Below are 11,668 nucleotides of genomic sequence, written 5' to 3'. Positions count from 1 at the left end.
ATGTGCAGCGTTGCATAGAATTGAAGAATGAGTTCTTCATTCCAGTCACAGATGTCAGTGCAGAAATTTAGCAATCCAGCATCATGAAGAACACTTAGGACTGGCTCGAAGCACGGCAGAGACTCCATGTCCACATGAGGAATGTGTTCATGATCGAAGACTTTATCTTTGTTGAACAGTACTGAGGAATAGAAATTTGCTTGACTAGCAGTCCAGAAATGCCTCTTCCTTATGCGAGCAGAGTCATATGGGTTATAGTCAGTGAAGAACACATGCTCACTGAAGAAATATCCAGCCTTGAACTTTTGCTTCTTTGAGAATGGATCTGTTGGCTTGGGCACTGGAGTGTCAGTGAGTTGCGTCACAACCTCAGGAATCGCAATCTCAGGTTCTTCAGGCTGAGGAATCTCTGGTTCCTCTTTAGTAGCAGGCTGCGTGTTCAAGGGTTCAACAACAGCAGCTTCTTCAGCACTAGCGGCTGGAATGTCTTCTTGCATTGACGAGGTGGGATGAGTTTCTTCAGAGCCCATTTGAACAGTTGGTGCAGGGGACTGAGGTATTTGTTGAAGTGGGGTGAAGAGTGGAGTATTGGGGTGTTGACTTTCCCAAAAGTCATCATTCATCACGGGCGTTGTGCAGCCAATGTCCACGTCTTCATCTTCAATTTCTTCAACGCCAGCCTCTTCAGCTGTGAACTGAGGCATTGGCGAGGAAGCAACATGCATTGAAGGGATCGCATCCACTTCAATTTCTTCATCAACCTGCTCTAATGAAGCAGCAGATTGAGGTTCTTCATTAGATCCGCTTGGGATCACATATTCCTCACCAAAAGGAACAAGGTCCTTTGATGACATGGTGGAAAGTGGAACAACATCAATTAGATTTTCAATAGAGCTTGTCAGAGGCTTCATCTTCTTTGGAGCTGAAGATTCTGAAGCACTGTATGCTTTCCTTTTCTTCACTGCAGCTCGCTCTGCAGCCTTGGTCTTCTTCACATCGAATGCACATGGAAGAATTGGAGTTGTGGTAGGCGCAGATGGAACTGAGGTTTCTGGTTGAATTTCCTCAAGCGCAACTGATGCAGTTGCCCTGACTTCTTAAGTTTCTTTAGGCGCACCACTAGTGGATGCCCTGACAATTTCTTCAGCGGCTGGAATGGAGTCATCAGCCCTGGAACTAGCATTTTCTTCAGCAGCCTGAATGTCATCAACGGTGCTGGCATGTTCTTCAGTTGGCTGAGCAGACGCTTCAGCATGAGGAATTTCTTGTTGCGATGGGGCTGCAACATTTGTGAATTTCTCAGTCAGTTTCACAAACCTGACTTTGGCTCCTTGCCAATCAGTATAGTAAGCATTGAAGTCATCGCTGAGGGTTTTGATTTCAGCTTGGATCTTGAGGAGTTCATCAGGTGTCATATTGACAATGTTATTCTTCAGGAACTTCTCTTTTCTGAACTGAGTCTTCTTGATTTTCCTGGCCTTCTCAAATTTCCATTTCTCTTCAGTGATGAAATGGGTCAGCATGTGACTTTGACCAGGAGTCAACTTGAAATCAGACATAGGAGTATTTGGATACTTGTGCCAGAGATCAATGTAATCAAGGATCGCCCTTGGATCCAAAAGCAGTGGCACATTTGTGCCTTTGGCTCTAGCGGCCCCTTCTTGTCGGTCTCTGATGATTTCTGCAAGTTCGTCATCATTAGCTTCATCGTCAGATGGCACGTGGAAGGCAACCTGTTTATTCTTCGGACTTGGCCGAGGACCTCGACCAGCCGTTGCGTTAGTCTTCAACAGAGTGGGGCCTGATGAAGATTTTGGTGCGGCTGAGGAACTTGCTTAGGCAGCAGAGGCAATATAGATGCCTGTTGTCCTTTGGCACGTGGCCAGATGTACAGGTGTTGAGGACTTTGCTGGAGCAGCTGAGGACTTTGGAGGAGGAGCAGTAGTTGGAACTGGCCGTGAGGGCTTTGAAGAATCTGGCCGTGAGGGCATTGAAGATTCTGGCCGTGAGGGCATTGCTGGTGAAGCACTTGGCTTGTGAGCAGGCTTCTTTGCCATTGATTTTCTTGGCTTGACAGAGGCCTCAGTGGCAGTAGCAGCATCAGAGTCTTCATTGAATTTCCTCACTGCTTCTTTGGCTTGTCTTGCCAACTTAGCTTGGCGTTTGGCCATTCGTCAGGAAAATCCTCACCACGCTTGATGCTGGTGGGGTCAGCTTCTTGGCCAGGTGTCAATGGAGCTCTTGGGCATGGAGGATTAAGTGCAAATTTCTTCATATATTTTGGAGTCGCGTATCTGTACTCCCTCCATTCTCTTGCCCATCTCCGTTCAATTTTCTGTATGCGCACCTTGCGCTGATTTTTCTTTTCTTTTCCATACTTAGCCTCATCAGGTGTGCAATAATTAGCATAGATGGCCTCAGGTATTTCAAAAGCACTCATGACCTCAGGCTTCTTTCCTCCTTTCTGTGGCCTCTTACCATCAGCCATATTCTTCAGATGAGGAATTTGAACAATCAAATTTTCTAAAGAAGTATGCACCTTTTCTTCGAGGAACGCTGCAAATGAGTTAAGTTGATGAGAACCTAGTGATTCAGCAGCAGACATGAGTACCTATGAATAGAGTATAGTTGCGAGGAATTTGGAGAGGTCATATGCGTTCTCAAAAGGTTTTTCAAAAAAGAACAAGTTTGAGGAATTTGACCAGATGAGCCTTGAAGAATTTCACTAAGCGTTCTTTGTCTTAGCTTCCAGAGTTGTATAGATCGAGGATCCACACAATTGAGTAATCTTGAAGAAAAACGAATCAAGAACATATGACTAGTGAGGTGTTTTGTGTGTGAGGATTTGAAGAATAAAACACCTTTGAAGATTTTATTGTGAAATTTCAAATCAAAAGGGGTAGTAAAAGTAACTTTTAATTACCCTGGATGAAGAACACGATGAACTGAGAAGCATAACAGTGAAGCTCGTTAGTGTAGATCTTCCACGCCCTAACTTGGCGGAGGAAGACAGCTACGGCGGCGGCAGAGTGAAGATTTCCGCGGTTGGCATGAGTACGGCGGCGATGAGGTCGAGGCAGTGAAGCTCTTCCTCACCGGCAACAATGGAGTAGCGGCGTCGCTCGGGTTTGAGAAGCTCGAGCGAGAGAGAGAGCGGTCGAGCGGAGTAAAGGAAGTGAGGAAGGGATGAGGGGGGGTATTTATAGTCGCAGTGAAAAAACTGTTCGCCCGGAGATTTAGGATGAACCTGCCCCTGACCCTTCTCCTTAGCTTGACATGTGTCACCCACGTACTGAGAAGTGGAGATCGTGTTAGATCGTGGGTGAATAGATAAGTCTATCATGGGATCCGGAACAGATTGAGCGGTAAAACCGAAAAATTTGGATAAGATTAGTTCGTTCGCAAATTCTTTAGCTGTCAAGGACACAGTGAAGATTTTGAACAAGTTTCAATTAGAACACACATGAAGAATTTGTGAATAGATTGGGTTGAGTATAGCATAGAGGGGGAAGGGTCTGATCACATTCACTTAGCAGAAAATGCAACTTGAAGAATTAGCCATAAGTGAATGTTGTATAGGACTTAAACTCATATATTTATATATCGCCAATGAAGAAAAACGACGGAAACATTGAAGATTTTGCAAAGTTGAAGAATTTGAAAAACTGAAGAATTTAAAAAAGCTGAGGAATTTCAAAAATGAAGATTTTCAACTTTGGTGGTGGCGTGACCCACCGTATAAGAATGATGATTTCAGACACCGCGTACAATTGTCGTAGGGTCCTGAGAATCAAATTCTTCATTAATTTCTTCACACTTAGAGTGTTATTCTTCATTGATTGCATAAAAACGTTTCTTCATGTGTTGCACATCTAAGTCATCAATTTTGCGTAAGTGTCAGGATGTGTGTCCTTTTCAGAGAACATTCGAAGATTCAAAGATATTTAGCTCACACCGCAACTTGCTAAATCTCTTCTCATCCAAGGGCTTTGTGAAGATATCGGCTAGCTGTTCTTTAGTCTTCACGTGCTCGATGGAGATGTCGCCCTTCAACACATGATCACGAAGAAAATGATGATGAATCTAGATGTGCTTTGTCTTCGAGTGGTGAACTGGGTTGTGAGCAATCTTGATGGCACGCACATTGTCACAGAGGAGAGGCACATTCTTCACGTTGATGTCGTAGTCCTTGAGGGTTTGCTTCATCCATAGCAGTTCAGAACAACAAGAACCAGCAGCAATGTACTCAGCCTCTGCAGTAGACAGTGATACACATTTCTGTTTCTTCGAGGACCAATAGACCAAAGATCATCCGAGGAAATGACAAGTACCAGATGTTGACTTGCGGTCCACACGATCACCAGCATAGTCAGTGTCAGAATATCCAATGAGATCAAAAGTAGAACCCTTGGGGTACCATAATCCTAGTGTTGGTGTGTGAGATAGATATCGAAGAATATGCTTCACAGCCTTATGGTGTGATTCCTTCGGTGCAGCTTGAAGTCGGACACACATGCAAACACTAAGCATTATATCTGGCGTAGATGCACATAAGTACAATAACGAACCAATCATGGAGCGGTATACCTTGTGATCAAAGTCAATACCATTTTCATCAGTGCATAGATGGCCATTTGTGGGCATAGGAATTTTGACGCCTTTGCAGTCTTGCATGCCGAATTTCCTTAGAACTTCCTTGAGGTATTTCTCCTGAGATATGAATATGCCATTGTGCTGTTGACGAATTTGAAGACCTAAAAAGAATTTCAACTCTCCCATCATAGACATTTGATATTCTTCACTCATCATATTGGCAAATTCATCACTATAACGTTGGTCAGTATAGCCAAAGATAATATCATCAACGTATATTTGGCACACAAATAGTTCACCATCATAAGATTTAGTAAAGAGAGTAGGGTCGAGTGAACCAGGAGTGAAACCATTCTTCATGCAGAATTCCTTCAAAGTGTCATACCATGCCCGAGGGGCCTGCTTGAGGCCATCCAGGGCCTTGTTGAGTCTGAAGACTTTGTCAGGATTCGTTGGATCTTCAAAACCTGGGGGTTGAGCAACATATACTTCTTCCTCAAGCTTACCATTGAGGAATGCACTTTTCACATCCATTTGTTGTAAGATAATATTATGATGGTTAGCATAAGCAAGTAATATGCGAATAGCCTCAAGTCTAGCAACAGGTGCAAAAGTTTCATCGAAATCAATTCCTTCAACCTATGTGTAGCCTTGAGCTACAAGTCGTGCCTTATTCCTCACCACAAGGCCGTTTTCATCTTGCTTGTTGCGGTAGATCCACTTTGTGCCGATGATATTATGCTTGCGAAGATCTGGACGTTTGACCACTTCCCAGACATTGTTGAGCTCGAACTGATGTAATTCTTCTTGCATGGCATGAATCCACTCAGGCTCCAGAAATGCTTCATCTACCTTAGTGGGCTCTGTAATAGAGACAAAAGCATAGTGCCCACAAAAGTTAGATAAATGTGAAGCTTTTGAGCATGTGAGAGGACCTGGCGCTCGAATGTCATTGATGATCTTTTCAACTTGCACGTCTTTTGCAATGTGAGGATGAGTTGGTTTTCGTTGAGGAATTTGATCAGCATTTTCTTCAGCACCATTTTCTTCAGCATTTTCATCAGGTGCACCAGCTCGATTTTCTTCACGTTCTGGAATGAATTTGTCAACAAATTCTTCGGTAGGAATAACATCCTCAGTAGCCTTGAACTTGATAGAATCCTCAGGTTCTGGTTCATCTATCACAGAAGGTAGGTGCTCTCTTTGCGAGCCATTAGTTTCATTGAACCACACATCTACAGTTTCAACAACCTTGTGAAGAACGTTGTTGAAGACGCTGTAGGTGTGCGAGTCCTTTCCGTAACCAAGCATAAAACCTTCATGTGCTTTCGATGCAAATTTAGCATTGTGATGAGGATCTCTAATCCAACATTTAGCACCGAAGACTTTGAAATAACCCACATTGGGTTTCTTGTCAATGAGGAGTTCATAGGCAGTCTTCTTGAAGAATTTGTGAAGATATACCCGATTGATGATGTGGCACGCAGTATCAATTGCATCAATCCAAAAACGACGAGGCGTTTTGTATTCATCAAGCATAGTGCGAGCCATTTCAGCAAGGGTTCTGTTCTAGCGCTCCACGACGCCATTCTGTTGAGGAGTATAAGGAGCAGATAACTCATGAGTAATACCAAGTTCATCAAGATAGCCATCAAGACCGGAATTCTTGAACTCGGTTCCATTGTCAGTTCTGATGTGCTTGATCATCACACCAAAGTTGGTTGAAGCCCTCGAGGAAAATTGTTTGAAGATTTCCTGCACTTCATGTTTGTAAGTGACAATGTGTACCCATGTGTAACGAGAATAGTCATCAACAATAACAAAGCCATATAGAGATGCATCATTCGAAATAGCAGAATAATGATTAGGACCAAAGTATCCATGTGAAGCAATTCAAATGGACGAGTAGTGGTCATGATAGTCTTCGCTGGATGCTTGGCCTTTATCATCTTTCCAGCTTCAGAAGCTCCACATAAGTGATCCTTGAGGAATTTGACATTCTCAATGCCAATGACATGCTTCTTCTTCGCAAGCGTGTTCAGATCCCTCATGCCTGCATAACCAAGTCGTCGATGCCATAGCCAGCCTTCTGAGGCTTTTGCAAGTAAGCACATGGCTGGTTGTGTTCTGTAGAGAAATCAACAATATACAGATCTCCTCTCCTAAAGCCTTCGAAGACTTTGGAATGGTCAGCTTCCATGATCACAACACATCGATATCTTCCAAAGACAACAACCATATCAAGATCACAAAGCATTGAGACAGACATGAGGTTGTATCCTAAGGACTCGACAAGCATGACTTTGTCCATGTGTCGATCCTTTGAGATCGCAACCTTACCTAGACCCAATACCTGACTTTTGCCTTTGTCAGCGAAGATGATGTGCTTCAGATGTGATGGTGTTAAGGGAGCATCCATTAATAGACTCTTGTCACCCGTCATGTGATTTGTACATCCACTATCTAGAACCCAGTCGTTGGCTTTGGGCTGATCATCCTGCAGATGAATTAGTGCAACTTACAATCTCATATACTTCATCAGTGAAGAATATGATATCAAGTTCATCAGATGAATTTCATCAAGCAGTAAAACAGATATTTCAGTATGAGGACGTGTGAAATGAAAGTTCATTTCATCATGATTCGCCTGCGTCCTTTCAGGCATATTTGTCAGGCCTCGAGCAAATTCTTCAGACGTTTAAGGCATGTCTGGAGACCTGACCCTGCATAAGGGATTAGTTCTTTTTCTTCACCACCCACATCTGAAGGGGTGGCAAAGAGTTCATCACTCTGCGAGCACCATATGAGAAAGGTGGCATAGAGGCCAATCCATTTCGTTTCACATAAGAGGGGTTAGGGTAAGCATATGAATAAGCAGAGAAATTCTGCGAGGACTTATGAACATAATGATTTGAAGAATAATGCGCATATTCATAGCCCTTAGCCCATAGCCCTTAGCACGATGATGGTCATATGAGGACTTTGACCCATTTTAGGAATTTGATCCATGTGAAGAATTAGGTCCATATGAAGAATTGAATCTGGGGTTCCTGTTCTTCACAGGTGGTGTCATGAGGACATTCACCTGAAGACTTTGAACATAACTTTTGGAAACCCAGATTTTCTTCATAGGGGAACCGTTCCTGCAGTTAGTGCCAACATATCTAGCAAATACTTCACCATTCTGATTTTTGAACAGTTTAGTTGGAGTCAACATATTCTGCAGTTAGTGCCAACATATTCTGCAGTTAGTTGGAGTCTAATGACTCATCAGAAGAATGAGAAGATTCACATGTACAGCCAGATAAGTTAGATGGATCAACTGGAGGTCCCTTTGCAGCAACCCATGAGGTTTTGGGGTACTGCTTAGGCTTCCAATATGTTCCATCAGCATTGAGTTTCCTCTCAAAGGCAATACCCTCTTTCCTAGGGTTTCTGTTGAGGATCTGCTTCTTGAGCACATCACAAAGAATCTAATGCCCTTTGAGGCTTTTGTACATGCCTGTCATGTACAATTCCTTCAGCCCTGCATCATCAGTGATACTAGCAATGTCCTCAGATGAGGAATTAGTGATAGCAGAGGCAGGTGAAGAATTTGTAACAGTTGAAGCATTTGAACATTCAGGTGAAGAATTAGCAGATTCTCGTTTAATGCACTTTAAGCATGGAGGAACAAATTCTTCTTGAGTAGCGCTGATTTGTTGAGCAAGTAATGAATCGCGATCCTTCTGAAGATCTTCATAACTCACTCTTAGCTTCTCAAGATCTTGCTTTCTTTGAAGAAATTCATAAGAAAGCTTCTCGTGATCAGATAAGAGAGTGTTATGATGACTTTGAAGGTTATCAAACTTAGACTAAAGTCTCTGAAGATTTTCAGTTAAGTCTTTAGTGCGGTCCATTTCATCACCCAACATATCATCACTTTTGTCTAGCATGTTTTGAAGTTTTTCAATAACCTTTTGTTGTTTCACAGCAATCTTAGCAAGTTTAGAGTAACTGGGCTTAAGATTTTCATCAGATTCATCCTCACTAGATTCAGAGGAGGGGTATTTTGTTACCTTGGCACCTTTTGCCATGAAGCAATAGGTGGGAGCGTAGTCATCATTGTCGTTGTCAGCCTTGTTGGTGCGGTCAATTTCTTCAGTGTTGAAGATAGACTTGCTGACGAAAGCAGTAGCGAGAGCCAGACTTGCCACACCAGACTCGGACTCCTCAGAAGCCTCCTCTTCCTCATGTTCCTCAGATTCAGCTTCAGAGTCCATTTCCTTGCCAATGAATGCCCGAGCCTTCTTGGAGCTGCTCTTCTTGTGAGATGAAGACTTTGAGGATTTTGATGATGAAGATTTTGAAGATTTCTTCTTCTTCTTAGCATCATCAGAACTGTAATCCTTGTATTTCTTCTTCTTTAATTCCTTTTCCCATAGAGGACAATCCTGAATATAGTGACCAGGTTTCTTGCATTTGTGGCAAAGTCTTCTCTTATAGTCACTTGATGAGGAATCACTGCTTCTTGAGGATTTTCCAAAGCGACCATGTCTTGAGAACTTCTGGAACTTCTTCACGAGCAGTGCTAGCTCCTGGCTCAATTCTTCAGGATCACCGAGGCTACTACCAGAGTCTTCACATTCAGATTCAGACACAGCCTTGGCCTTCAGGGAACGTGTTTTGCCACAGCTTGAACCATAGAGATCTCTCTTTTTAGCAAGCTGGAACTCATGAGTATTTAGCCTCTTGAGGATATCAGCTGGATCTAGTGACTTGTAATCAGCTCGCTCTTGAATCATCAGTGCCAGAGTATCAAATGAGGAATCTAGCAATCTCAGCAATTTCTTCACCACCTCATGGTCGGTGATGTCAGTGGCGCCAAGCGCTTGAAGCTCATTTGAGATGTCAGTGAGGCGATCGAAGGTTTGTTAAACATTTTCATTGTCGAGTCTTTTGAAGCGGTTGAAGAGATTGCGAAGAACATCAACACGAGAGTCACGTTGAGTTGAGACTCCTTCGTTTACTTTGGAGAGCCTATCCCAGATAAGCTTAGCAGTTTCCAAAGCACTCACTCTACCATACTGCCCTTTACTCAGATGACCACATATGATATTCTTCGCTTGAGAATCGAGTTGCTTGAATCTCTTCACATCAGCAGCATTCAGGGAAGGTGTGACTGAGGGAACACCATTTTCCACAACGTACCAAAGATTATTGTCAATTGCTTCAAGATGCATTCACATCTTATTCTTCCAGTAGGGGTAGTCCGTGCCATCGAAGGTAGGACACCCAGCGGAGACCTTGATCATACCTGCGGTCGACATAACTAGAACTCCAGGTGGTTAAACCAAAATGACACAGAACAAGGGAGTACCTTGCTCTGATACCAATTGAAAGTGCGTTATATCGACTAGAGGGGGGGTGAATAGGCGATGTTTATGAATTCTTCACTGAGGAATTTGCCAGTGAGAAAATTCCTTAGCGAAGAACTACTAGCTGCAGAATAAGTACTCAGAAGTAAGCATAACAGGATACAGACATAGTCATCATGATGAAATGAAGACAAGCACAGAGTACAGGAAGCGTAGACACAGGATAACACAAGATGAAGACAAATAGACTGAAGAAATTGGACTGAGGAAATTGAGAAAGTCTTCAGTCAAAGTCTTCAAACACAGATATGAACAATCACTCAACACAGTAATGAGGAAATGAAAGAGTTGAGGAAATAGAACCAGTAAGGTTGGTGAAGATAATGATTTGTTAGACCAGTTCCAACTGCTGTCTCAATTGTACGTCTGGTTGGAGCGGCTGAGTATTTAAACTCGAGGAGACACAGTCCCGGACACCCTGTCGCTAAGCACGCAGCTCAGGACACCCAGTCCTCACCGTATTCTCCTTGAACTAAGGTCACACAGACCTCGTCCAATCACTCGTGGTAAGTCTTCAGGCGACTTCCAAACCTTCACAGACTCGGTCACTCGGCGATCCACAATTCCTCTTGGATGCTCTAGACCATGACGCCTAACCGTCTGGAAGAAGCACAGTCTTCAAAGGTAACAAGCATCGGATCCACGCAGGATCAATCTCTTCAGTGATGCTCAATCACTTTGGGTTTGTAGGTGTTTGGGTTTGGGGTTTTTCCTCACTCGATGATTTTCGCTCAAAGTCCTCGGATGATGGGTTGCTCTCAAATGACAAGTGTCAGTTTCTCTCGGAGCAGCCAACCAACTAGTGGTTGTAGGGGGTGGCTATTTATAGACTAGGGAGCAGCCCGACATGATAAGACATAAATGCCCTTGTCTGATATGACCGTTAGGTGGATAAGATATTTTGGGACAGCTGGCACGTAGCACAACAACGGTCGGAAATTTGACTATCAAATTCCTCAGGGCTATCATGTTCCTCACTGTGTAGGCAATCCGCACTGGCGAATTCCTAACTCCTCAGTCAGAACAAATTCCTCAGCGACCAGAAGAACTTCATCTCTGTCACTGAAGAAATTGACTGAACTGTATGAGATTTCCAAAGGCTTCACTCGAAGGATTTGGTAGGTGTAGGATTTTGAGTTGAGCATCACTTGGAAATTTTTCCTTAGTATTTCCTCGACCCCCTTTAACAGTACGGTGTTTCCTATGACTCAAAAAAGAGAAAAACAAAATTATGAAAACGAATTCTTCAAGCTTCATATTCCTCGCAGGAATATCAAGTCTTCACAGTAACACCAATTTCTTCACTTTCAAAGTCTTCATGAAAGTCTTCAGAAATACCAAAATCTTCAGTCGAAGATATTCATTTTTAGGGGTCAACTTTCCCTGTAAATATCAAACTCCTCATAGACTTATAGACCTGTGTACACTCACAAACGCATTAGTCCCTTAACCTATAAGTCTTCAATACACCAAAATCACTAAGGGGCACTAGATGCACTTACAAGGTGCAGATGGGAAGTTGATGATGGTGCACACATCAGACGATGAAGCATGGAAGCGCTTCGATGCATTACATGACGACAAAGCGGCAGATCCGAGGCATCCTCGAGTCGCCATCAGCACAGATGGGATCAGTGTTTTTTATGGCAACCCAATAC

Source organism: Triticum dicoccoides, chromosome 2B, assembly GCF_002162155.2.
Source record: "Triticum dicoccoides isolate Atlit2015 ecotype Zavitan chromosome 2B, WEW_v2.0, whole genome shotgun sequence".
Taxonomy (NCBI): domain Eukaryota; kingdom Viridiplantae; phylum Streptophyta; class Magnoliopsida; order Poales; family Poaceae; genus Triticum; species Triticum dicoccoides.
This window is presented reverse-complemented; position numbering follows the sequence as displayed.